This window comes from Stomoxys calcitrans, chromosome 4, assembly GCF_963082655.1.
Source record: "Stomoxys calcitrans chromosome 4, idStoCalc2.1, whole genome shotgun sequence".
NCBI lineage: Eukaryota > Metazoa > Arthropoda > Insecta > Diptera > Muscidae > Stomoxys > Stomoxys calcitrans.
This window is the reverse complement of record NC_081555.1, coordinates 122738199-122765754: the sequence shown is the minus strand read 5'-3', so window position 1 is coordinate 122765754 and position 27556 is coordinate 122738199. Positions and strand designations below refer to the sequence as shown.

Here is a 27556-nt window from a genome sequence, read left to right as displayed (position 1 = left end):
CAGGCTTTAGACAGAATTTAAGAAGTCAAGCTGCTTCCTAGAGGATCCACCGTAGCGCAGAGCTTAGCATGTCCGCCTCTGACGCTGAACGCCTGGGTTCGAATCCTGGCGAGACCATGAGAAAAAATTTTCAGCGGTGGTTTTCCCCTCCTAATGCTGGTGACATTTGTGAGGTACTATGCCATGTAAAACTTCTCTCCAAAGAGGTGTCGCACTGCGGCTCGCCGTTCGGACTCGGCTATAAAACGGAGGCCCCTTATCATTGAGCTTAAACTTGAATCGGACTGCACTCATTGATATGTGAGAAGTTTGTCCCTGTTCCTTAGTGGAATGTTTATGGGCAAAATTAGCAATTTTTGCTTTCTAGATTTGGTATACCATAGCAAAATTTAGCACCAAATGTCAGTGTGCCCAGCGGCTCCCAATCAGAAGTAGTCCGATTCGTGTTATATGCGGCTCAATTAAAAGGTATTCCGGTGTAGAGCAAACAAACATAGTGTTATGTAATGACTGCCAACAATCGTGTCATGTACGGCCCAAATTGGTCTGTTATCTGATAACCTAGTCTTTTACCGAGTACAACTATACCCTTCAACAAAACCTTTAGCAGAATCCATTGACCTTGACACGCTTTTATTAGCACAATGTAGATTTCAGAAAATAGTTGGAGACTAACGTAGCCCAAAGGTTAGCATGTTTGCCTATGATGCTGAAAGCCGGGGTTCGAACCCTTGCGAGCACATGAGAAACAAATTTTCAGCTGTGGTTGTCCCCTCCCAATGCTGGCGACATTTGTGAGGAACTATGCCATTTGAAACAAGTAAAAGCGCGCTAAGTTGGGCCCAGCCCTATCTTGGGAACCCACCACTAAGGATTCTGGTAAAAATGTATACAAAATAATTTTAATTAATGGACATAATTCTGGCCAATATTTTCACAGCGTGTCTAGGACTTGCATATACTCCGAAAGCCTGGCAGGAGGCAATGGTGGTTACACCCAAGCCCGGCAAGTCAAGTTATGCGGCCAACAAAGGCATACAGACCCATAAGCCTTACGTCCTTTCTACTCACAACCATGGAACGTATTGTGGATATCATGGTTAAAAGTAGGACATCCAGCGAACTGCTCAAATACAAACAGCATGCCTATATCAAGGGAAGGTCGGTGGAGACTGCCCTGCACGAGGTTGTGTATAAAATAAAAGAATCCTTCGATGACAAAACGTACACCCTGGCGTTGATATCGAGGGGGCTTTTAGCAATGTGCGAAACGACACACTGATCCAATCCTTAGAACAGTACCGGGTGGACCTGGTCCTTAGAGACTGGATAAACCATATGCTAAAGAACAGGTGTATAAATTGTGTGACCCATGGCATAAATATAAGGGAGAAAGTGGCATATGGCACGCCACAGGGGGGCATTTTATCGCCACTCCTATGGGTGATCACCATAAATGACCTATTTCGGATGCTGACTGAGGAGGGATTTGAACCAGTCTGCTACGCAGACGATGTTATTATACTTCTAAGGGGTAAGCATCCGAAAGAGCAATGCACAGGGGCCTAAAGGGTCTTGCATATGGCATATGCTGGGCTAGACCCAGAGGTCTCAACGTTAACCCAGAGAAGACTGAAATATGCCTGTTCTCGAGTAAGATGAAGGTGGGCGAATTTAACTCACCACGTTTCATCAATAAGACGATTTTGATGTCTGACAAGGTCAAATACTTAGGTGTGATCTTGGACAGGAAACTGAATTGGAAGTGTCACATTCAGGAGCGTAGGCTAATCTTTGGTCATGTGGCGGATACGGATATTGAGTTATCTTTGATTCAGTGTGGTTACACATTGTCTTAGGCGCTTTTTGATGAAAAGTACTACACCACAATTCTTGATAAAACCGATTAGAACTGCAATATGTTTGGTAATAGAAGTTTCAAAGACTTCTATGGGGATGGTTCCAAACTGGACGACCCGGTGGGCTTTGAGGTATACTATGAAGATTTAGAGGGTGACTTGTTAAGAGCTATAGGAAATTTTTTCAAAAACAAAAAAAAAGCCTAAAATTCAGAAAATACATGAAATCTTTATTTGAATCAATAGTACGGTCCATAGAATTTAATGTTAGAAGGTTATTTTATACAAATGTTGACCGTGACTGCACCTCAAATGGTACATCCGCTTAGTCCATTTTTGGCATACTATCTCCAAGATTTCGGCCGGTATCTTACAATTAAATGCTTTAATGTTGTCTTCCAATGCGTCAATTGAAGCGGACTTATTTGTATAGACATGAACTTTAACATAGCCCCACAAAAAATAGTCTAAAGGTGTTAAATCGCACGATCTAAGCGCCCAATTGACCGGTCCTGAAAGTGAAATAAAATGTCCACTGAACTCGCCTCTCAATATGTCCATTGTTACGCGTGCCGAGTGGCATGTGGTACCGTCTTGTTGAGACCTCATGTCATGCAAGTCACGCTCTTGCATTTTGGACAAAAAAAAATTGGATATTATCTCACGGTAACGATTCACAGAATTAAACATCAAACCGATGGCTTTGGTACAGACACATCCTCCTGCAGAGACTAGAAGGAAATCTGGTAACTGACCCAGATAACATGCTGAGGATATGGAAGGAACATTTTACCATGCTGCTAGTGTCCGACGTTGGCGGCTAAGAGCATACCGCAGAACCAATTCCTGGTGATGGTATAGAAGGTTTACCTCCTAGTCAGAATGAGTTCCAAGTAGCAGTGACCCGACTAAAGAACAACATGGCAGCAGGCGCCGATGGGTTACCCGCTGAACTATTTAAGACCGGAGGCGGCACGCTGATAAGGCGTATGCATCAACTTATCTGGGCAATCTGGTTAGAAAAACGCATACCCCATGATTGGAACCTCAGCATACTATGTCTCGTACACAAGAAAGGAGACAAGACGGAATGTGCACAACTATAGAGGAAAAAGTCTCCTCCCCATCGCATATAAGATACTCTCGAGCGTACTGTGTGAAAGATTAAATCCTAAAGTCAATGAGATAATTGGGCCTTATCAATGCGGCTTTAGACCTGGTAAATCCACCCTAGACCAGATATTCACACTGCGCCAAATCCTGGAAAAGACCCGAGAAGGACAAATCTACCACATCTACCATCTCTTTGTTGACAAAAAAGCCACTTTTGATTCTCCTTTACGTTCAAAGGTATTTCAAGTCATGTCTGAGTTTGGTATCCCTGCAAAATTAATAAGAGTCTGTATGATGATGACACTTGCTGATAAGAGTAAGAATAGGAAAGAATCTCTCGGAACCATTTAATACTAAACGACGCTTCAGACAAGTAGACAGCCCATCGTGTGATCTCTTTAATATAATGCTGGAGAAGATTATACGAGATGCAGAAGTGAATAGATATGGCACATTAATCACAAGAGAACACATGCTACTCGCCTACGTCTACGACATCAATATCATAGGTCGGTCACAGGAAGTAGTAATTGCTGCCTTTGAAAGAATCAAAAGAGAGTGAAAATGGGTCTGGCAGTAAATGGAGATAAGATGAAATGGATAGTTTCAACCTCCAAAAAGCCTTGTACAACCGAGGTAGATAAAGTTGCAGTCAGCAACTTTATCTTCCTCGGCACCGCCGTAACCAAAACGAATTACACCAGTTTTGAGATTAAGCGAAGAATAATACTAGCAAACAGATGCTACTTTGGACTAAGTAAGCAGTTTAGAAACAAGGCCACCTCTCAACAGACGAAGATTACACTATGTTATATGGTTCTGAGGTATGGATACTTGTCACAGCAGATGAAGCAGTACTTGAAGTGTTTGAGAGAAAGATTCTTCGTTAAATATATGGACCAGTTTGCGTTAATGAAGAATATAGGCGATGTATGAACCACGAGCTGTATGACGACGATAGCATAGTTACACGCATCAAAATACGACGGCTGCGTTGGTTAGATCATGTTGTCAGAATGGATGAAGAAGCTCCAGCAAACAAGTCTTTTGAAGGCAAACACGGTGGTACGCGCAAACCGGGAAGACCAAAAGCCCGATGGAAAGATCAAGTGGTGGGAGACACCTCGAAACTTGATGTCAGAGATTTTAGAATGAGCGCAGAGGATCGAGGCATTTGGAACGCTATTCTACGTTGGGCTAGTGGATCAAATATTCTGTCACAGCCAGTTAAAGTTAAACCATTCTTAGTTTTGTTACGATTCGCATTATCTTTGAAGAAGTATGGTCCAATGATGCCACCAGCCCATAACCTGCAACAAACTGTGACTTATTATGGACGCATTGGTTGCCCTTGCAATGCATCTGGCGGATCTTCACTCCAAAATCGACAATTCTGCTTATTACGTACCCATTAAGCCAAAAATTAGCTTCGTCCATAAAATGGAAGAGCACGCATTTTGATAATAAAGTTCAATAATGCAAGCGTTGTTCGTTTGTAAGACGATTCATGGTTAAATTATAGACCAAACTGAAGATGGTTCACTTGCTTGAGCTGTTTAAAACAGTGTTGCCAAAAAGATAATAGCTAAAAAATCAATCTTAGAAGGCATCTTCCTTCTCCTGTCCCTGTGGTATCCCAATGGACGATAACATCTAAGTGAGCCTGATGGCAGACTGCCACTAAAACCTAGCCTTCACGACTTACGCATTCCCTAGATCCTTTTCATTGAAAACCAATCATCCAAACCAAATTTTTTGATTTATTTTAAATGCTCATTCTTTATTATATAATTTCTTCCTTATCCTGTTTTATGGTATTGTGTGTGACGTTCCTTCCTGTGTTTGCTTTCTGACCTTAAGACATTTCTGTAAAGGGAGCTCTTTTAATACAGAAAAACAAAAGCAGAGATTGATATGTGATGTCAAAATATAAAAATAAAAGAACATTGGAAGAAAAAAAAAACACAACAGCCAATCAATCATTGAGATAAATTAAATTTGTATAAAGATATAAATTTATTTTCATCGATTAGTGGATTTTGTTCTTTTTTTTGCCACAAAGTGTTTGTTACTTGCTGTTTGTCTTAAGGCTAAAAGTGCCTTAAGCGAACGGTATGTAAATGAGAGGCAATGCCTGTCTGGGTAGAAAAGAACCACACATGCATAAATTACCAAAGTGTATAACTTCTGAATTTGCCTGGCTTAGCACAGTGGGGATAAACTTCTTTCGGAAACCAGATACAAAATATGGAATCTCAGATTATCACGATTTTCATTAGGATGTGTCAATTTTGGCACTACTCAAAATTGAAATCTAGGAAAAATTCTCCAAAGTTTTTCCAGAGAAACCACGGATCATAGATTTAAACCACGGACTTTTTCCAGAGATATCACGGATCTTAGCTTTCGGATTAAAACGACAAACTCCAAATAAAACTTCGCTTTACAGAGAGGTAAACTTTAAAAAATGGAGTAGATTTGGAAGGGACTGAAATAATCTACCTTTCGAATTTCCGCGACATACTGGGCTGTGAAATAATCCAAATGTTATAAAGGGGAACTTAATTAGAATGGAGCGAATGGAGTTTTGTTATTTCGATCCGCAAGAATATTCTGTAACTCACAAAAGGTAGTTATATTTGGAAAAAATTTTAAGTCACTCAAGAAAAGCTATGATAGTGTTATCCATTAGGCGACAGTGCCAGGATTCACAGCTAACAAACAACTGGTCAGCAGGAGTTTTTGAGTCTTGAGAACAAGGCCGAACCGTGCCAGGATTCACTAGCCGACTAGGCGACTTTGCCAGGATTCACTAGCCGACAAACGACTGGTCAGCAGGAGCTTTTGATGAAGACACTTGATCCGAATCTTAAGAACAAGGCCAAACCTTTTTTAAATCCGTATGCCTATAATGTGCCTAGGCTATCGGCATTCTCTAAAACGCTCTTTAAGATGCATGGATACCAAGAGTTCCCACAGATCCTTAATCAATACTTGGGAAACTAAGGTAATGAAGTCCCAATCTTTCAACCATCGACTGTACGATTGATAGATTGGATGTGGTTGATGTCGAGCGGAGACATGCAGTACTGTACTAAACTCCGGCTTTCTCAATCAGTTTGAAGGAGTTGTATGCTACGGATTCAACAAGTTGAAGCTGAAAGTTTATAGAAGCGGTTGGATTGGAGAATGAGCAGATGACTCAGCTGTTGTTGCTGAGTATTTGTTTGAGGAACTAGCGACAAAATGTAAAGTCTGGCGGTTTCGAAGGGACTGAAAATCCCCCTGCACCATCAAAACAGTTGGGGAAGGCGTCGAAACGGGACCCGACAAACACTGAATGAGTAAGTCACCCGTTTGGATTGGGCCCAAGATGTGCGCCAGCGGGGAAGAACGGAACTCAAAAGGTATTTCGACAGCAGCAGGGAGTGAAGCATTCGTGGAGGAATCGTCCATACAAGTTGCAGGGTCCTGGGGAAGATGATGATGCCCCTGGATGAGTAAGGAAACTCATAATGACAAGATCGCACAAACCCTGTGAGGATGAACTCCTGGCGGACTCGTCGAGGCTTACGCAACTGTGGTGGGAATTCTGAATCCTGGCAATGGTCAGGTTTCTGCTGATAAATCTCCAACATTGAAAGACCACTTCGGCTGCACTAAAGGTCCTGCTGATGGCAGGGGGCTTTGATGTGGTTCTTATCAGGAAAGTAGTTCTTATCCAGGAACCAGGAGGAATAGTTCGTGGCCTAAGAATTTCGGGATTTACACTACTCAAGGGTACGGGTAATGGAAGACATAGAGTCTGTATTCTTGCAAACAGAAGGGCTTTGGAGCGAACTCTGAAGAACTAGGACTGGTCGTATCGAGGAGTTGTATGTATCAAGCTCAGATCTTTGCAATTAGAGAAATGGTGGAGTGCCTACGATATAATGGCATAACGACAACTGGCATAAGTGTCTTCTCAGATGGCCATGCAGCCATTTAATCTCTGGGGAACATATTAATGAAATTAAAAATCGCTCTCAGCTGTAGCAGATCTCTGAACGAAATGCCTAAATAGTTCAAAAATTCCTCTGTTCTGGGTGCCGCGCTATAAAGATATCCTATCCTTGGGAATTGTAGAGCAGATAAGCTTGTGAGACTAGAAACAACCTTAGACATTCCGGGTGATCTGGAATCTGTGGATATGCCTCTGGCGACATGTGAGCTAAGTGTTCAGCATCAGGCCCTAAAGGCAAGAAAAGACAGATGGTCCAAAGGGTGGGTTGTGAACATTCCAAATATATATGGCCAAATCTGGGCTTTAAGAAGTTTATCGCTTTCCTGCATCTAGCTAGAACTGACGTCTCAGTCATAGTGTTCTCCATGACAGGTTATTGTGTGATCAGAAAATAAGCTGATAGACTGAATGCGGCAAGTAACGACTTCTGCAGAAGCTGTAAAGACGTGAAGGAAGAAGAGACTATGGAACATCTACTGTGTGTTTGAGTCCCGCACTGGCATTTAGAAGGAGTTCCACTTTAGAATCTCATTTCTTTAAGAGCTTGTCTGATTTAGGGGATGTAAACATTCGCAAGTTGTTGGGCTTTTTAAAGCGATCTTGATGGTTCTCCTGTTCCTCTGGAAATGAGTAGGAAATGCAAGACACATTTATTTCTTAACAAACTCAAACATCAAGTCAAGAAAGCCAAAGACGGGTGGTGGCGACTATAGAATACCTTACACCTTAATTGGCAGATTCGTGTTCTGAACCGATTTTGATGGACTACAGCATAGGTGTTTAGATGGGTAATAAAACCATCCAAACCAAGTTTGGGGAAAATCTGTGCAAAAATTCAAAAATAGGTTAGGCTCTGTAAATTCAAAACGAATGATGCATATATATGGGAGCTATATATTTTTCTGAGACGATTTCCATATAATTGACTAAAACTTCAACAGTCATAAGAGAGTGTTTTGTGTCAAATTTCGTTAGGATTGGTTAAAAGTTAATCATTTCATTGCAATAGGACTCAAAATCGGACGAGAGAGATCTATGTGTAACTCTGAACCGATTTCGGGCAAAGTCAATACACTAGTAGAAACAATAGAAGAAGAAATTTTACAAAATTTTTAAGATGGGTTGACGGGTGATCTAGCATTGGCTCCAGAAGTCAAAATTGGGCGATACATATATTTGGGAGCTATATCTAAATCTGAAACGATTTCTATAAGTCTCAAAAAAGTCATAAGGGAAACTTTCATACCTAATTTCGAGAGGATTGTATAACAAATGACCACAATAAATAAATGTGAACCGATTTTTTGGAATTTCAGAATTTCTCTTGCTCAAAAAAGAAGTCTGTGCAAGTTTTTAAGATGGTCGGCATACCTGGATGGAATCAGTGATAGACTCTTAGTCGATTGATATACCTATCAATGGGTCTATCTATTTTACTTCTTTATGTTACAAACAAATGCACTATGCTATATTACCACAGTAGTGATGTTGGGTATACAAATTTGGGTTCCAAATTTGGAGTGGCTGTACTGAGGATTACAAATTTGCCCATGAACATTCCACTGAGGAACCGGGGCAAACTTCTCACATATCAATGAGTGCTGTCCATTCCGATTCAATTGGACAGCACTCATCGATATGTGAGAAGTTTGCCGCTGTTCCTTAGTAGAATATTCATGGGCAAAATTTGCATTTGTATTTGCCTTACCAAATGGTACAGTACAAATGTCGCCAGCATTAGGAGGGGAAAAACCATCGCCGATTATACCCACCACCATAGGAGTGGTGGGTAACACCTCGAAATATTTGTCTAAAACCCTTGCCGTCCGTTTGTTGATAGAGGTCGAACGCATAAGGCTAGCCGCTTGAAATTTTGCACAGATATTAATGTAGGTCGTTGGGGATTACAAATGGGCCATATCCGTTCGGATTTAGATATAGCTCTTATATAAACCGATCTCCCGATTTGACGTATTGAGCCCCCGGAAGCCACAATTTCTGTCCGATTTCGCTGAAATTTTGCACGTAGTATTCTGTTAAGACTTCCAACAACTGTGCTAAGTACAGTCTAAATCGGTCTATAACCTGATATAGTTCCCATATAAATCGATTTCCGGTTTGACTTCTTTAGCCCCTGGATGCTATTTTTGTCCGATTTGGATGAAATTTTGCATGTAGTGTTCTGTTATGACTTCCAACAACTGTGCCAAGTACTGTCCTATTCGGTCTATAGCCTGATATAGCTCCCATATAAACCGATCTCCCGATTTGACTTCTTGAGACCTTTACAAGCCGCAATTTTTGTCCGATTTGGCTGAAATTTTGCAAACGGTGTTCTGTTACGACTACCAACAACTATGTCAAATACGGTCCGAATCAGTCTATAACCTGATGTAGCTCCCATGTAAACCGTTCTCTCGATCATCCTTGTTCGGTTCCTAGAAGCTTTTATTTTTGCTTGTTTGATAGAAGTTTGGTATGTAGAACAAAATTATGCCCTTCAACTAAATTTATTTTGTAGAAATTTTAGCAGAATCCATGGTGGTGGGTTCCCAAGATTCGGCCCGACCAAACTTCGCACGCTTTTACTTGTTTTTGTGATGTTTTTGCCAATTTTCGATCCCAAGCTTTCAGCGTCATAGACACATGCTTACATCTGCAAGTACTGAAAATTAACACACCAAAAAAACCCAATTTGAGGTGCAGTGTTTAAACTGAGAATACTTTGAAAAAATTTTCCTCGTATCAACCCACAGTGTCATTGGGTATAATTTTTTTTTGTCTTAGAACCTTAAATGTGAACTCAAATGCACGTATACCCATACACGTAAGCACACAGACAAACATTAAGTCTCTGATATGTGTTGATACAATGCTCTCTGTTCATACCAAGTACTTTGTTTGGTATAGACAGTTAACAGCACACAGTCGCACATGTGATGTTCGGATGTCAAAATGCGTATACGCCTAGGCGAACAATGTTCAGTCAATGTCACGCATACACACGCACACACACACACACAAAATAAACCTCTAATGTTCTACCGTAGATGGCAGTTGGGTCCAAATATCGTACGAACGGTTTCAGTGAGTGTGTGTGTGTGTGAATGTATTTTTCAGCATCCGTGTAGCCAAGGGTGCTAGGCACACATAATAGCACATTGTTTAACAAGTGGCGTGGAAACCACCATGTGTTTATTCGAGTAATTTGTGATTTTCGGCTTATTGCAGTGGTGGTGTTAACGATTAAAGTTGGCTTGTATATACAGCAGATTTCGTGCTGTTGGTCTTCCACACTAAAACAGTTCGATGTCTGTGAAACTCAGTGTTCCGTAAATTCAGGTTACCATTAGATATACGGAGCAAGCCCAAGCGAAGTGAATGTGCATATGATTGATTGAAGAACCACACACTTTCTTGCATGAGAGGACACAATGCAAACTGAATTTGAATAAATGATGGTGACACTAACGAACATGACTAAAACATAATTAGAATCATACAAAATAGCTTTTGGGGTCTTTAATATCTTCGTAAGTGAAGAAAACATTTCGAATTTTACTAGTCGGGACAAGGAAGATGCCTTCTTGTTCCTACTGTTGAACCATCCACTTCTAGTTCCCACCGTTGAGCCCAGCAACTTGCGAATATTGACATCCGCTAAATCAGAAAAGTTCTTAAAGAATTGAGAACCTAAAGTGCAACTCCTTCTGACAACCAGGGCAGAACATATACACAGCATATGTTCTATAGTCTCCTATTCCTCGACGTCCTCACAGCTTTTTTAAACTTTTTGCAAACTTCAGTTTGCGACAGTCGATGGCGGTTTTTAAATTCAGAAATACGTTCTGGAGGAATTTAATGGCCGTCTGAGAAAATATTTAGGCCAATCGTCTTTAAGACATTATATCTTAGCCATTTCACCACTTCTTTAATTGCAAGGATCTCCGCCTAGCCACAAGTTTGGTCCGATTTTACAAAATTTTGCATGAGATGTTTTATTTGATGTCTCAAAACGTGTGCATAAAAATGGGCTCAGATTTAGGTATAGCTCCCATGTATATATTTCATCCTATGTGGACTTTTAACCTCAATTTTGGTTTGATCTTTATAAAATGTTTCAAGTCATGTTTTTCCTGACGTTCCAATACATGTGCAAAAACTCATAAAAATCGATACAGATTAAGAATTAGATTTAACTCACATATATATCCTTCATTCGATATGGCCTTTCAAGGCTGAAGTAGCCGCAATTTAGGTCCTATCGTAACAAAAGCTAAATTATAGTCTGACTAGATTTCGACATGGGTTTTATGTATTAAAAGTAGAATGTAGACTATGTGGGGTAGGGTATTACACAGTCGGCTCCGCCCGACTTTTGCTTTTCATTACTGGATTCAAGCCATGCTTATTTTGTCATGGCTTAAAGTCTACACAAAACTTTTTAACTCCATTTTGCGAACATTTTTTTTTCACAATTTGTGCCTAATCATACATATGCTTCTACTCATATAGGTATATAAATCCCAAAGATTTTTTTTTAGTAGATGAATGCGAACATGTACAGGAAACGGAAACTAGCAAGGAATCAAGTCGTCACATGCAATAATTGTCCCCTTTTGGAGAAATAAAAATTAAAATTCACTTTCACACCTTGAGTAGACTGCCTTTTCAAACACGCTGAATCATTCCCTCAAAACATCAACTGTCAGTCAAGTTTATGGGTCCACAATATGGTTTGTGTTGTTGTTTGAAATTTTCACTTTTCCCACATCAACAAGAACAGCAAAAAACTGGTGTGGGGTGGCGAACACATTTAAACCAATGACAACCGGCTTAAATCATTTGCATTTTAATGGAATTGAACACGTTAAACACGATACGCCATCGTCCATGTAGATTTTAACCAAATCCTGATGTGCGGGTAGCCAGATGTTAATCTAGTTGCAAATATGGGAGCTACTGTTTGTGAGTTCACTTGAATGTGTGGCTGCATTTTTAGCAAAGTCACTTAATTCAGTGAACGGAAGTGAATTTTAATCAGGCCACTAGGCCACCATAGTCGAATAAACTTAAAAATGCGATATTTTGGAAACAAACCACCTTCGACAGGGCACCTTTATAACTTTGTAGTTTGCATAATGAAGGCTTTAATGGGTGCCATATGGGCAGATCGCAGAAACAGTTTACCAACCACCAAATTTTGAAATAAATCCAAATTTATTTTTTGGTTAACACAATGTTAGAATAGATATTGAATTTCACGAATCCGTCCGTCTGTTGTAATCGCTCTAGAGCCTTCAAAAATTGAAATATTGAGTTGAAATATGCACAGATACGTCTTTTCGATGCACGCTGTTTAAGTTCTTGAACGGGCCAAATCGGACCATATTTGGATATAGCTGCTATATAGACCGATTTTCCGATAAAGGGCCTAATGCCCATAAAAACTTAATTTTTCATCCGATTTTGCTAAAATTGGAAACAGTGAGTAGTTTAAGGCTTCCCGACAACTGACCCAAAATATGGTTCAGATCGGACTATATTTAGATATAGCTACCATATAGACCAATCTTCCGATAAAGGGTCTGAAGACCATAAAAGCTTTCTTTATTACCCGATTTCGCTGAAATTTGCAACAGTGGGTTATTTTAAGCCTCCCGACATCTGACGTAAATATGGTTTAGATCGGACTATATTTAGATATAACTGTCATATAGACCGATCTCCCGACAGAGGGTCTGAAGGCCATAAAGCTTTATGTATTACCCGATTTCGCTGAAATTTAAAAAAGTTTGTTATTATACCCTCCACCATAGGATGGGGGTATATTAATTTCGTCATTCTGTGTCTTGGTGGCTTGGTATCACTTCCAATAACTGCGCTAAGTATGGTACAAATCGATCTATGTTTTGATATAGCTGCCATATAAACCGATCTTGGGTCTTGACTTCTTGAACCTATAGAGGGCGCAATTTTTATCCAATTTGACTGAATTTTTGCACGTGGTGTTTTGGTATCACTTCCAACAACTGTGTATGATTTAAATCGGTCCTAATTCTGGTATAGCTGTCATATAAACTGATATGGGATCTTGACTTCTTGAGCCAATAGAGCCCTCAATTCTCATCCGATTTGGCTGAAATTTTGTATGAGGTGTTTTGTTATGTCTTTCAATAACCGTGCCAAGTATGACGCAAATCGGAACATAACCTGATATAGCTGCCTTATAAACCGATCTGGGATCTTGATTTCAGGAGCCTCTAGAGGGCGCAATTCTCATCCGATTTGGCAGAAATTTTGTACAACGGCTTCTCTCATGATTTTTAACATACGTGTCTAATATGGTCTGAATCGATCAATAGCTTGATACAGCTCCCATATAAACCTATCTCCCGATTTTGCTTCTTGAGCCCCTACAAGACGCAATTCCACTATCGGTCCACTTTTGATTTTGGGTGGTGTTTTTGGGGTAACGGTGGAAGGTCCGCCCCTTCCGTTATCAATAAATTATAAAGCCTATTCCTATTTCCTGACCATATTCGTAATCTACTCCCGAATATCTTTCATATGAGTCCCATATTGCCATTGATCGTCAAATAAACCTATTTTGAGGGTTTTTTGGGGCTGGGGCGTCCCCCCGTATACTTGGACCCAACTTTTATTATGAAATTCGAACTCTACTCTCATATTGTCCCGATCGGTCCACTTTTATTTTTGGGCAGTACTTTTGGGGTAAGGGGGAGGTTTGGCCTGGCCGAACTCAATGCGTTTTTACTTGTTTATTTATGAGTTAGCGGAAAAAATGTAGCGTTCGTCACATAAAGTTCACAGCTTTAGACAAAAAATTTTAAACGTTTTGGGTTGTTGAGACAAAAATTTCAAATTGTCGTTTTTTCATATTTAAATCATACAATATCAGTTTTGAGGTTAACTACGCCAAATTCGCTTGAAATTACCTAAATATATACTAATCTCCAAAGACACTCAAATTTTTTGTAACGTGGGTCACACAACTTTGTGACCATTTTTTTACAATATGTACATTGAGAACCCAGGGAATGAGATCTGGTTTAGACTGAAAATTTCAAATGTGTCTTTAGAGAGCGTATCATAGAAAGTTCTGTCTTAAACGAAAATCTCGTCGAAATTTTGTCTTTACAAAATATTTCATAGAAATTTTGTCTTTTTGTTCAAGACATTTTCTAGAGAAAATTTAGCAAAAATATTTCCTTAGGAGAAAATTTCATAGAAATTTTTTCTTTAGAGAAATTTTCTTTAAATTTTGTCTTTAGCGAAGAGAAGATTTCATTGAAGAATAATTAGTCTAGTTGTAATGTCGTTATGTCTAATTATAAATGCTGTCCCTGTACTACCGACTTCAATTGCATTATGTTCTAGTTGAATTTTAAGCAGTTGTATTGCTATTGCTAACTTTTCAATATATTCTTCCAGTGAAAGTGTTTTGAAGTCACGAGAAATTTGCAATTTTTCTTTACTTTATGCCTGCATAAAAATTCAAGATTGGTGCCTGCTTTTATGATCCTATTGTTATGGGCTCCACATGCTATACTCTCATAAAAATTGATGAGAATTGAAATATGGAGCTAAATATAAACATCAAACTTTATCCATTGGACTGAAATCGTTCTGGGTAGCTGGAATATCAGCTCACAGAACATACAGCCTTTTGTTAACATTTATTGTTGATATGCACTCGAAGGATGGGTGCTTTTGCAACTGAAGGATATGTTCAACGAATGCATGTACAGCATGAGTTCTCTCAATGCCATGGCTCATGCAGTTCCATGTGTATCATACGAGTTTCTGTGGCCAGCATTTGCCATTTGAGAGAACTTTTAATGTTTTTATTAAATTAAAATAAAATTAGTCAACCAAGTAAATAAAATAAATTTACGCATAGAAAAAATATATGTATAAAGTTAATTGTTTTTTAATTAACTTTGTGGGTGAAAGTTAAAGAAAAACTCACCTAATATTCCAACGCCTCTGACTTTATGCTCCTTTCAGGATGATTGTGTGCAGATGTGTATATGGTTTTGTGAAACTCTCTTTTGAAGCACCCCAAATAGGAATGTAATTCCGGGAACAAATTAACAAAAACTTGAGGGTATTCCTCACCAAATGCAAAGGGACCTGCAATAAAAATAAGAAAAAAAAACACAGTGTGAAAACGTTATGAAATCATACACAAACTGCACGACTGCAATGATGAGGGTCTTCTGCCTCTTCTAATGAAGTATATGTTAACTGTAGTGTAGTGTAGGGCAAGGAAGCAATGATGGTTAAGAGTCCACGACTGTTGTAGTATGTGGTAGGTATTTTTTTTTTGTACCTTGCTTACTGTTCCCTTTTAATTTCTCTACAAATTAAACCATTTAACTGAGATACAGCGAACATTTAATGAATGAAATAAAAACAAACCAGGAGTCAACAGTGATTTCCTTTTAGCCAAGGGCATAGAAGAAGTAAAATTGTTGATGCATATTTTCTCAGGATGCAGGCATATCTGGGCATGGAAATCTGCACTTAAACGGAATAGCGTCGCTCTCATAAAAATGTAACATTATTAAAACCGTATGTATGACCTGCATTCTTGAGCTCGCAAAATAGCATTTTTGACGTACAAATTTCAAAAAAAAAAAAATTGTAAAGATAACAACTTTTCCAAATCGATTATATCGAACAAATTTTAGTAAAATTTTTTACAGACACAAAATTTAAAAAAAAGAAATTAAGAATTATTTCTTAGCGAAAAATTTCAATTAAATTTTCTTTAAGATAAAACTTGAGGGAAATTTTCTCTAAACATAAAAACTGAAATTTTTCTAAAGACAACCCGTTTTAAAAAAATTTTTCCTTAAGGCAAAATTTAAATAAAATTTTCTGTAACAACAAAATTTCAATAAAATTTTTTCAAAAAGCAAACTTTTAATGTCAAAGAGAAAATATTGTTGAAGTTTTATCTAAACAGCAACTTTAAAAAATTGTCACTTAACATAAAATTTCCTTGAAATTTTCTATAAAGACCAAATTTCTTAGAAACTTTGTAAAGATGAACTATCATCACAAATTGAATTTTAATGGCATTTTGTTTAAAAACAAACTTTTAATGACATTTTTTTAAATGACAAAGTTTTACAGACAGTTTTATCAAAAAAACAATTTTGTGTAACATACATTTTTATGAGATTTTCCCAACACCCAGAGAACACATGAAGCATGGCGTTGTCAAAATGAAACCTTTGATTACTATCCCTCTGTCTTCTATCTACCTATCTATTGGGTTGCCCAAAAAGTAATTGCGGATTTTTCATATAGTCGGCGTTGACAAATTTTTTCAATGGCTTGTGACTCTGTAATTGCATTCTTTCTTCTGTCAGTTATCAGCTGTTAATTTTAGCTTGCTTTAGAAAAAAGTGTAAAAAAAGTATATTTGATTGAAGTTCATTCTAAGTTTTATTAAAAATGCATTTACTTTCTTTTAAAAAATCCGCAATTACTTTTTGGGCAACCCAATACAAGTTATTGTTCAATTGTGTATAACAAAATAGTGATATTTTTAGTAGCTATATCCAAAAATGATTTATGGTTCAAATCGGTTGGTATTTTAGTATAGTAGCCACGTAGAACCACATCATGAGCTCATAAAAAGAGTCAAGATGTTAGAAACAAATCCGCTGTATTACGTAATCAAAGTTCGGCGGACCGAACTTTATACGTTTTCAAACCCTTCATCATAGAATGAAGGTGATTTAGCCTAGTTATTCCGTTAATATTGAACTGGGAGCCTATTATTGTGATTTCTACAGACGGAACGACTGTGAGGCGGACATGACTAGATCCACATATTCTTTATGAACAGGAATAATGATCTTCAAATCGAATATATATATAAATTACACCACGACCTTTCATATCCCCTTTTTAGGAGCTGCCTTTAAAGAGAAGCCGTACAAAGAATTTAACGAATTCGATCCATGGAGGGTATATAAGATTTGGGTCGGCCGAACTTAGCACTTGTTTATTATACCCGCCACCATAGGGTGGGGGTATACTAATCCAAGACCCCATAAAGCATATATATTCTTGATAGTCTCGACATTCTGAGTCGATCTAGCCATGTCCGTCCGTCTGTCCGTCTGTCGAAATCACGATAGCAGTCGAACTCGTAAAACTAGCCGCTTGAAATTTTGCACACCTACTTAATATTGATGTAGGTCTTTGCGGATTGCAAATGGGCCATATCGGTTCAAATTTGGATACATCTCCCATATAAACCGATCTCTCGATGACTTCTTGAGCCCCTGGAAGCCGCAATATTTTGTCCGATTTTGGCTGAAATTTTGCACGTGGTGTTCTACTATGACTTCCAACAACTGTACCAAGAACGGTTCAAATCTGTCTATAATCTGATATAGAACCCACATAAACCGCTCGCCGGATTTGACTTCTTGAGCCCTTTAAGGCCGCAATTTTGCGCCAAATGCGGTCCAAATCAGTTTTCAACCTGATGTTGCTCCAATGTAAACCAATCTGTCGATCATCCTTGTTCGGTTCCTAGCAGCTTTAATTTTTACTGGTTTGACAGAATTTTGGTATGTAGAATATATTGGGTTGCCCAAAAAGTAATTGCGGATTTTTTAAAATAAAGGAAATGCATTTTTAATAAAACTTAGAATGAACTTTAATCAAATATACTTTTTTTACACTTGTTTTCTAAAGCAAGCTAAAAGTAACAGCTGATAACTGACAGAAGAAAGAATACAATTACAGAGTCACAAGCTGGAAAAAATTTGTCAACGCCGACTATATGAAAAATCCGCAATTACTTTTTGGGCAACCCAATAATTATGCTCTTCAACAAAATTTTTTTTGTATACATTTTTACCAGAATTCATGGTGGTGGGTTCCTAAGTTTCGTCCCGACCGATCACTATTTTACTTGTTTTTTACCTATTTATTTAATTGGAATAAAGCCACTGTGTGCAGGTCCATCTGAGTCTAAACTGTTGTGCACTGTTTCATTTGTTTTCTATCACAAGTCATGAGCCAGTAGTCATAACATCTTAAGTTTATTTCAAACACAATTCCCCCACAATTGACAGGAATAGCGAACAAACGGACATTTAGTATATGGCGTTGTTATGGCCACGAGTACGCTGTCCCTTGACTTTGTCTGGCACTCTGTCGTTTGATGATTTCTCCGATGTCTGTCTGTTGCCACTCACTTGCCGTTCGTGCATACGGTGCGTGACTCTAATGTCACTTAGCGACCGTGCTCATAAAATGTTATTAGCCAGCAACAATGTTGGACTGCACCAACGCCTCCGCCACCAAAGAAGAGGGTCTGAGCATGAAATGGGTCCACCTCGCCATTACCGTCATGATATTGTGTGCATTTGTTAAATTATTTGATTTTAATTAATTGTGGGTATTCTAATTGAATGCTCTAAGCCCACTGATGCGTTTGTATGAATAAATTTGCATTAATGCTCCTGTGCAGGATACAACTTTGATGCTATGTTCATGCTACGCGTATGGCTGGACAAATGACTACTGGTCCTATAAAACATTGGGGTCGATTGCTCGTTTGGTCTATGAGAGGGTGCTAATATTTAATACTTCATTGGCAAGAGAACTTTTTTTCTGTCGGCACAACGATAGTGTTGGTGGGCATAACATCCCGTCCATCTGTCATAAAAACTGTCTTTATTTCACTGTTTCAGTGTATGTCTGCCTGTCTGCATGTGTTTGTAGAAACATTACTAATTACTTTGCTATTGCTAATAATATTATCTATGCTCACAAACTGGAGGGTCGCATATCATCTATTTCTGAATAAGTAAAAATGGTATAAAACAGGCATTTATGTTGAAACTATTTGGTTGGTGAGGTACCTTAATTTGTTGCTTCAATATCTAGAATTCCCTTGACGAAGTCTGCTAAATTGGGATAAAGCAATGAAATTAGGTGTAATAGAAAACCTTCTCACTCATTTGTGGGCGGGCGATATTGAATAAAGTAATAAAAATAAAGAAAAACAAAAACGCATTTTGTTCAGCCGCTTTACCATAGAAAGGGGGTCATTCCGTTTATAACATATCGAAATATTGATCTTAGTTACCATAAAGTATATATTTTAAGTCGATCTTGCCATGTCTGTCCGTCTGTCTATCTGTCTGTCTGTAGAAAGCTTGGACAATCTAGATTACATTGCCCAAGTCATCTTTTGAGTAGTCTTCCGAATTTTGTCCAGTTGGATTTCAACTTATTACGGAAGCTTGTCGGAGTCGGCGCTGGCCGCGCTTTCCTAAACCTAATGTAGCGATGTTCAGAGAAGGAGTGCCCCATGGAACATATCGTCACATCCAAAACCTTCTCCCTATCCTCCCTATATCCAATTAATAAAGGTATTACCAATATTAATTGTTATTGGGTCAATAGTTTTAAGAATTCTGCCAGGGCTTAATTCTTAATGTTGGTACTACCGCAGGAAATGTGGTGGATTTCGCATCGTACCCTATTAGTATCTCGTTTCCTGTCTGTAATGCCTTCCTCACCAACCGTAGCAGCTTCGACGTGGGTGGCGGTTCGGAGTGTCAAAAGGAAGATAAGGTGATGTCAGGTATGATCCACCGTTTCCTTGTCTCATCACAATAACAATCGACGCACAGTGGGAGTAAATCGAAAAAAAACTAGCAAAAAATATGGGTGGAGATATCTCTTTGAAATTTTAAATGGTTAAAGCTGAGGTGTTATCGAGATTGTCTGCATTTCAAGGCCCTAGGTTGCCCGGGCGCCTTTTGGCAGGCCTCTAGAGTGACCAACTCTAGACGAAATCCGTATTTCGAAAAATTTTTCGGGCTGCCAAATCTTCATTTGTGGTCCTACTTCCTTAAGGAGTACAATATCTACACTGCTTTTGGGAATATACGAGTTTTAATTTTTATTTGTTAAAATTTTGGACGAGATCGGTTTCGTATTTTACAGTTTACGAATGCATGTATGTCTCGATTTTTAATACAATGCATGATTTGAATTTGAGACAAAATTGTGCACAAAAAATTTACACACCTGATTATTCAGTTAAAAGTTATGCAGCTTGGAAGACAAAAAATGTGATAAGGTGACCTTTCATTGATTAGTCGCTATTGAAAAAACTTTATTTGTAAAGAGGACATATTTTAGACTCTTTTAAGGTGAAATTTTAACAAGATTTGTCAACCTAAGTACTTCCAAATGGGCAATTTCTTAATGAAAAATTGGAAAATCCCTCCGAAAAAATTCCAAAGCCAAGGTCCCCAATTTGGCACACTTTTTTTCTCCATATTCCCCCTAAACCCATGCACCAAACAATATTTGTACGCGGCACGGTATAGCTGTGAGCACCACACAAGCTGAAACATTGAGGTCCGATCTGTGTGGTTTTCATTGCTATCACGAGAAGCTTAGTTGCGAGCTATCGGGTGCGTCCACAGGTTGGGGATAGTGGAATGCTCCATCCGCGATATCGAGCGGAGAGTCTCAGTGAGAGGTCTGGTGGCACCGGCTCTTGCACAAATTCTGAATGCCTACAATGCTCGATATGACAAGGCAAGTTATTGGCGCCTTTAAATAACCAATGGGCACCCTTTTCCCGCGGCGATCAGTCCTTTGAACCGGAAAGAGCTTGTTCACCTACAGGAGCTTGACGAGGATCGCCAAATGAAAATGTGGTTACAACAACAACAAGAAAAACAATATTTGTAGTCTTCATAGAAAATTTACCAAAGTAAGCTAAGCTCGCTAACGCCTCAACTCTAACCATTTCAAATTTCAAAGAGATATTTCTACCCGTTCTCACGCGGCATATTTTTTACTAGTATTTTTTCAATTTTCTCCCACTGTGCGTTGTATACAACTCTGGTGAAAATATATAATTCATATTTTTATGACAAATAATGCTGGTCCGAGTATTAGTGTTACCATTGAATAATTGGTAGTTGATATGGTTAAGTCCAGAAACTTTGTTCCGGGTCGTCCAAGAGTCCTGAATTAAGTCAATTTAACTCTTACCCTTACTGATGTTCTCCATCAGAGCATGTGTAGCTGCCTTACTTCGGTCGACGTTTGTCGGAATGACCGCAATCATTGGCCCTCCAGTAAATGTAAATGTGTTATGGTCTCTTTGTCTGAATTGGGTTTCCAGTGCTGCACTGCCTAATATTTCAAGGAACTAGCTTTACTCCTTCGAAAGTTTGCGTGCTTTCGACAGACAGACGGACGGACATGGCTAGATCGACATAAAATGTCACGACGATCAAGAATATATATACTTTATGGGGTCTTATGTTCAGCAGAACGGAATGAAAACGGGGTAATTGCAATCTTTTGTTACTTTTTAAAAGCAGAAACTTTTATTTTGTCAAATTTACTCCAAATACCATTCGAGTTTTTTATAGGAATGATTCTGCGCTTTGATCTTTTTAGAAATTTTATTGCTCGGTAGAGGTTATTTGTATTATTATTTATTTGTATTATTATTTATTTATGTTATTTGTATTATTTGTATTTTCTTTCAGTGTGGTAAATCATGTTAATTCTAATTTGGACTAAATCTGCGGAAAAATGCATACCAACAGCAATCGCATTCATTATAATCTCAAATGTATGTGGATGCACGCAATGATTTCCCAACTCATGGAATGAGCCACAAATGAATTAACCTAGTTTCAACTAGTATTACTCCAGCCGTACCTAATGCATTCACTTAATATACTCATAAGTAGGAGTAAAATGCAACATAAAACAACCCCACCCCCCTCTAAACAGATGTGGTCACACTAAGTTTGCGGCTACCCATTTTCTTTATGAAGGAAACTAAAATTTAAAAAACACATTTGGTATTCCACGGATTAAAAACATTCATATAAACTTTGATTCACTGTTGACAACAAAAAGAGAAAAAGGTCTGCGGGTACGCGAAAAAGGTATGTTGGTAACAACATGTTATTTGTACAGCAAATGTGCATTAAACTTGTTGAGTACCAAATGCATGGCGAGTGCCAAAAATAGATAAAATCACAGAAAAGTTTTATTGAATCTACATACTCATACTTAAAAGCTATACCGATAAGGTTTTTAAAGCGAATATTCATTTTCGGTGGAGGCCGAATGCTTGGGTTCCAATCAAGGCATGAACATCGGCATTGGAGACTATTATGGATGTCCGACCCATTGACATACAGATTAATTGTGAGGCACTTATGAGACGTAAGGCGATGGGACAATGATAAGAAGAGGATTCCGATCGGATACTTGAGTTTGACTTGAAGTCGAGTGCGAGACATAGCGGCCAGAGGTACAGTCTTGGATTGACGGACCTATGGTATAGTCATCTGGGAGATCATGCTTCACAGATGGATAAAAGCTAGAGGATAGAGTGGGCCTAGGGGTCTACATTGAAAACCCAAGGACAGAGATCTGTTTTCAACTGCCTGACCATAATACGATCCTGCATTCGGAGATCCGAGCGATCACGGAATGGGTGTGGTGGTGTAGTGTCCACGCGAGATCGGACAGTAATCTGGCCATCAGGGCAATAAAAACCAGCACCATAAGATCGCGAACAGTCTTGGAGTGTAAGGAGGAGGTTAACGCCTTCTCTGAGGATAGCACAATCCGCATCGTTTTGGTGGCGGGTCATAGCGGAGTAAGGTGGAATTAAATTGCAGACGATTTGACAGTGAATGCCAGAGGACTGCCGGCAATAAACCTGGTTTAACCGAAGCTTTTCGGGTCGACGCAGTTCGAGTTAAGGGCGTGGTCGACGTACTGTGGACCAGTGAAACAAACGATAGGACGGCGAAAATCCTATGGGGAGATCCGGATCATGAAAAAACGAGGGACCAGACGAGACCACTTATTCCAATTTTCAAAAACCCCAGATCTCGGAGATGGGTGCACCGATTTAAGCTAAATTTTGCATGCCACCTTATGGTACCCCAAAAACATGAAATTGGTATAAATTGTTGGGGTTAGCTAACCTTGGGGAACGCCCCATCCCAAAATTTATTTAAGAGGAGAGTACGAACTTGCGATAAAAGTGTCAGCCGTAGTGTCAGGGATGGTCCCCACCCCCAAAAACACCACCCAACAGGACAATTTTGCCGCTTTGAGCAATATAGATACCCATATATATACCCACAAGTGAGAGGTATTTAAGAGATTAGTACGTACGTAGCACAAAAATTTCACCTTAAGTGTCGGGGGGCGTCCCCACCCCCAAAAATACCACCACCCAATGAAAACAAGACCAAACTTTCATGTAGGACGACTGAGAATATATTGTATTCATATGAAAGGACGTTTAAGAGGGCAATCCCCCCCCCCCCCCCCCCATCCTAACCAAAAAAAAAAAAATTTTAAATAATAAACAAAGGCTGATCAGGATATAATAGGTAGGTGAGTACACTTTTTGTGATAGACACAGGAGGACTTGCAGATCTTTAAAAATGTGGTATCCCACATTTATGTCTGTATATTTATGTCATGGGACCCATAAATTATCTACCTGTTTCTTAGCACATGGTTTATCGAGTCTCTAATGACCCGGTCCCACGGTACTGTTCCAAGGATTTGATCAGTGTGACGGTCCGCACATTGTTAAATGCCCCCTTGATGTCAATGCATAGCGTCAATGTGTATGTCTTGACATCGAGGGATTCTTCTATTTTATGCAGAACCTCGTGCAGGGTAGTCTCTACCGACCTTCCTTTGTCATAGGCATGATGTTTGTATTTGAGCAGTTCGCTGGGTGTCCAACTCTATACCATGGTGTCCACAATACATTCCATTATTTTCAATAGAAAGGATGTAAGGCTTATAGGTCTGTACGTCTTTGTTGTCTCATAACGTGCCTCGCCGGTCTTGGGTATAAATACCACCCTTGCAACCTGCTAGGCTTTCGGAGTATATGCTAGTCCTAGACGAGTTTTGAAAATAGTGGCCAGATGGGGCGGCTTCTGTAGAAGGCCGGAAAAATTCCCTCAGGTTCGAGGGACTTAAATTGTTGAAAGCTGCTTATGGCTTTCTTTACCATGCAGGGTAACCTACTGCATTTGCTTGTAACACCAAGAAAGAAGAGAGCCAGAACCTTTACGAGGTATACTGATCAACTCTCATAGTAAAAAGTTTGCTGCAAACACTCTCTGCTGGATATGAGTAGTTAATTTTGCTGCTTTGTACCAGTAGTTCTTCTACTACAGCAGTACTGCAATTTCAGAATAGCAGACTTGCTGTTGAAAAGTCTGTTGTTTGCTGAAAATGACTGCTGCTTAATTATGAAAAAAATAGTACACATATGCAAATGTGTGTCTCAGTGGATGTTTATAATCACCACTGAATTTATACATTCCATAACCTTTTTTCTTTAAATTTAGATATAAAAGTCCATGCCAGTCATGTGCACATTACTAGAGCAATAATAAACAAGTAAGAGCGTGCTAAGTTCGGCCGGGTCGAATCTTATATACTCTCCACCATGGATCGCATTTGTCGAGTTCTATGCGCCGTATCTCTTTTTAGGCAAACAAAGAACACTGAATAAGAACTGTTATGCTATTGGAGCTATATCAAGTTAAAGTCCGATTCGGACCATAATGAATGCTGTACATTGTAGAAGTCAGGGCTCAAGAAGCATCGGTTTATATAGAAGCTGTACCAAGCTATTATATCCATTCAGACCATATTAGACCCGTATGTTGAAGGTCATGAGGGAAGCCGTTGTACAAAATTTCTTCCAAATAAGATGAGAATTTCGTCCTCTAGAGGCTCAAGAAGTCAAGATCCCAGATCGGTTTATATGGCAGCTATATCAGGTTATGTCCCGTTTTGCGCCATACATAAAACAGTTATTGGAAGTCATAATGAAACACCTCATGCAAAATTTCAGCCAAATCGGGTGAGAATTGCGGGCTCTATCGGCTCAAGAAGTCAAGATCCAAAATCGGTTTATATGGCAGCTATATCAAAACATGGACCTGCGTAAAATTTCAGCCAAATTTTAGGGGCTGAAGAAGTAAAATAATGAGATCGGTTTATGGGGGAGCTGCATTAGGGTATAAGCCGATTCATGCCATTTTCGACACGTATGTTAAAGGTCATAAGAGAAGCCGTTATACAAAATTTTAGCTAAATCAGATAAAAATTGCGCCATCTAGTGGCTCAAGAAGTCAAGACCCCATATCGGTTTATATGGCAGCTATATCAGGTAATGAACCGGTGTGAACTATTCTTAACAAAGTTATTGAAAGTCATAACAAAACACCTCATGCAATATTTCAGCCAAATCGGATAGGAATTGCTCCCTGTAAAGGCTTAAGAAGTCAAGACCCCATATCGGTTTATATGGCAGCTATATCAGGTTATGAACCGGTGTGAACTATTCTTAGCACAGTTGTTGAAAGTCATAACAAAACACCTCATGCAATATTTCAGTCAAATCGGATAGGAATTGCTCCCTGTAGAGGCTTAAGAAGTCAAGACCCAAGATCGGTTTATATGGCAGCTATAGGGTTGCCCAAAAAGTAATTGCGGATTTTTCATATAGTCGGCGTTGACAAATTTCTTCACAGCTTGTGACTCTGTAATTGCATTCCTTCTTCTGTCAGTTATCAGCTGTTACTTTTAGCTTGCTTTAGAAAAAAGTGTAAAAAAAGTATATTTGATTAAAGTTCATTCTAAGTTTTATTAAAAATGCATTTACTTTCTTTTAAAAAATCCGCAATTACTTTTTGGACAACCCAATATATGTTATGGACCGATTTGATCTATTCTTAGCACAGTTGTTGAAAGTCATAACAAAAAACCTCATGCAAAATTTCAGCCGAATCGGATAATAATTGCGTCCTCTAGCGGCTCAAGAAATCAAGATCCAAGATCGGTTTATATGGCAGCTATATCAAAACGTGAACCATTTATAATCCCAACCAACCTACACTATTAAGAAGTACATGTGCAAAATTTCATGTGGCTACCTTTGCTCCTTCGAAAGTTAGCGTGCTTTCGACAGACAGACGGACGGGCGGTCAGACGGATATAAACTTTATGGGGTCTCAGATGCAACCCCACACTATGTTGGATGGTATAAAAATGCGAGCTAGCTCAGCCACATTTCGAAATGTATACCAACGGATGGATCAGGTAGCATCTTTGCAGTAATATTCCATAAATAAAATCATCTCCTCCAACAAAATTTCAAAACAAGTCAAGAAAATACATAAAGTACTCGAAACATGTAACAGGCGACCATAACAAGTACCATACACATACAGATTTTGAAATAGCAGTAAGAAATTTTTCCTTATATATCAGCCCATTTTCAGCAGACAAAAACTGCTGATTAAGCAAAAATTTTTGCTGTTTTGAATAACAAATTTGGTTGAGTGAACTACAAAAATAGCGTCATTTGTCAATTGATTGCCACATAATTTTGTACAAGGCAGTCTTTTATGAGTTTCGAAATAAGTGTGAATTTGAAACAAATCGGTTAAGACAGAGATATAGCTCTCATATATAGGTTCGTCCTATTTGGACTAATGTGGCAATAATGTGACCATTTGTAAACAAATTCGCATGACATGGCATGACACAAAGGATTTCCTTCAGATTCAGATATAGCTCGCATATGAATGAACCGATTTTCGTTTTTAGAGCCTTTGTTAAAGTATTTCTCACAAGATTTTCTCTTAATTTTGCATAATATCTTCTTCCATTATTTGTTCGTTCTTTTCTTTTTCTTTGCACAACTATTTCCTCTATGACTCCTACAATATGCCGAGATTTTGATCGAAATTCTGCATTCTAAAAAATTAGTTTCGACGATTTAGCCTGCATACCCAATTTGGTCGGACGAACGTAACTTTTTGATACACCGAAAGGTCAGCTTCGTCCGACTCTAGCCCTTCTTTTCTTGTTGTAATTAGATATAGTAGTTCTCAATATATCCTCCCTATAGTAATACTTTTACTATTTGAAGTCTTCCTTCAAACAGCCAAATAAAAGCTATGTCTTTCAAAGTTTGCCAAACCATTATCAATCAAAATGTGTTAACCCCGACACAATAACCCATTCCATCTCTGCGAAATAGAAGTGTTAGACTAACATATGTTTGCACAGATTCTTATCGCACCATAAACAAACAACTAAATTACCCCATATGCCAATATAACTTTGTTCGTTCACCAGGCGAATTTCCCCTTAGACTAAATTCCCATATTCCAGAAAATACGGCGAATTTCTGGCATTTCCTGTTCCCGCCAAAAATGCACAATACATTACCAGGCACACAATTGTTGCTTCAAAGCAGCGATGATGACGATGGAGAAACGCAATGAGCAAGGCAGTCAACATTATGGAGGGAGGGGAATGAATCATTGGAAATCATAGTAAAGAAGCAACTGTTGCCATATGTTTTCCATCATCGACAACCTGATGAGGAGTCAAACAACCTTAGCACCCACTATCAGCACCACCCTCTGCGATGTACGAAGCCAGTGACTTGTTGTTATGTTTAGTT

At 38.9% G+C, this 27556-nt stretch overlaps 1 protein-coding gene across 2 annotated transcripts in view; it reads right to left on the bottom strand.

The window, feature by feature from the left end:
• LOC106095973 (serine protease gd) overlaps window positions 1-27556 on the bottom strand; it is a 277246-nt gene that overhangs the window by 132261 nt on the left and 117429 nt on the right. For both annotated transcript variants that reach the window (XM_013263459.2, XM_059368101.1), the window contains exon 2: window positions 14969-15132. The gene's annotated coding sequence lies outside the window, so the exon portion shown is untranslated. The remainder of the gene's footprint in view (window positions 1-14968; window positions 15133-27556) is intronic.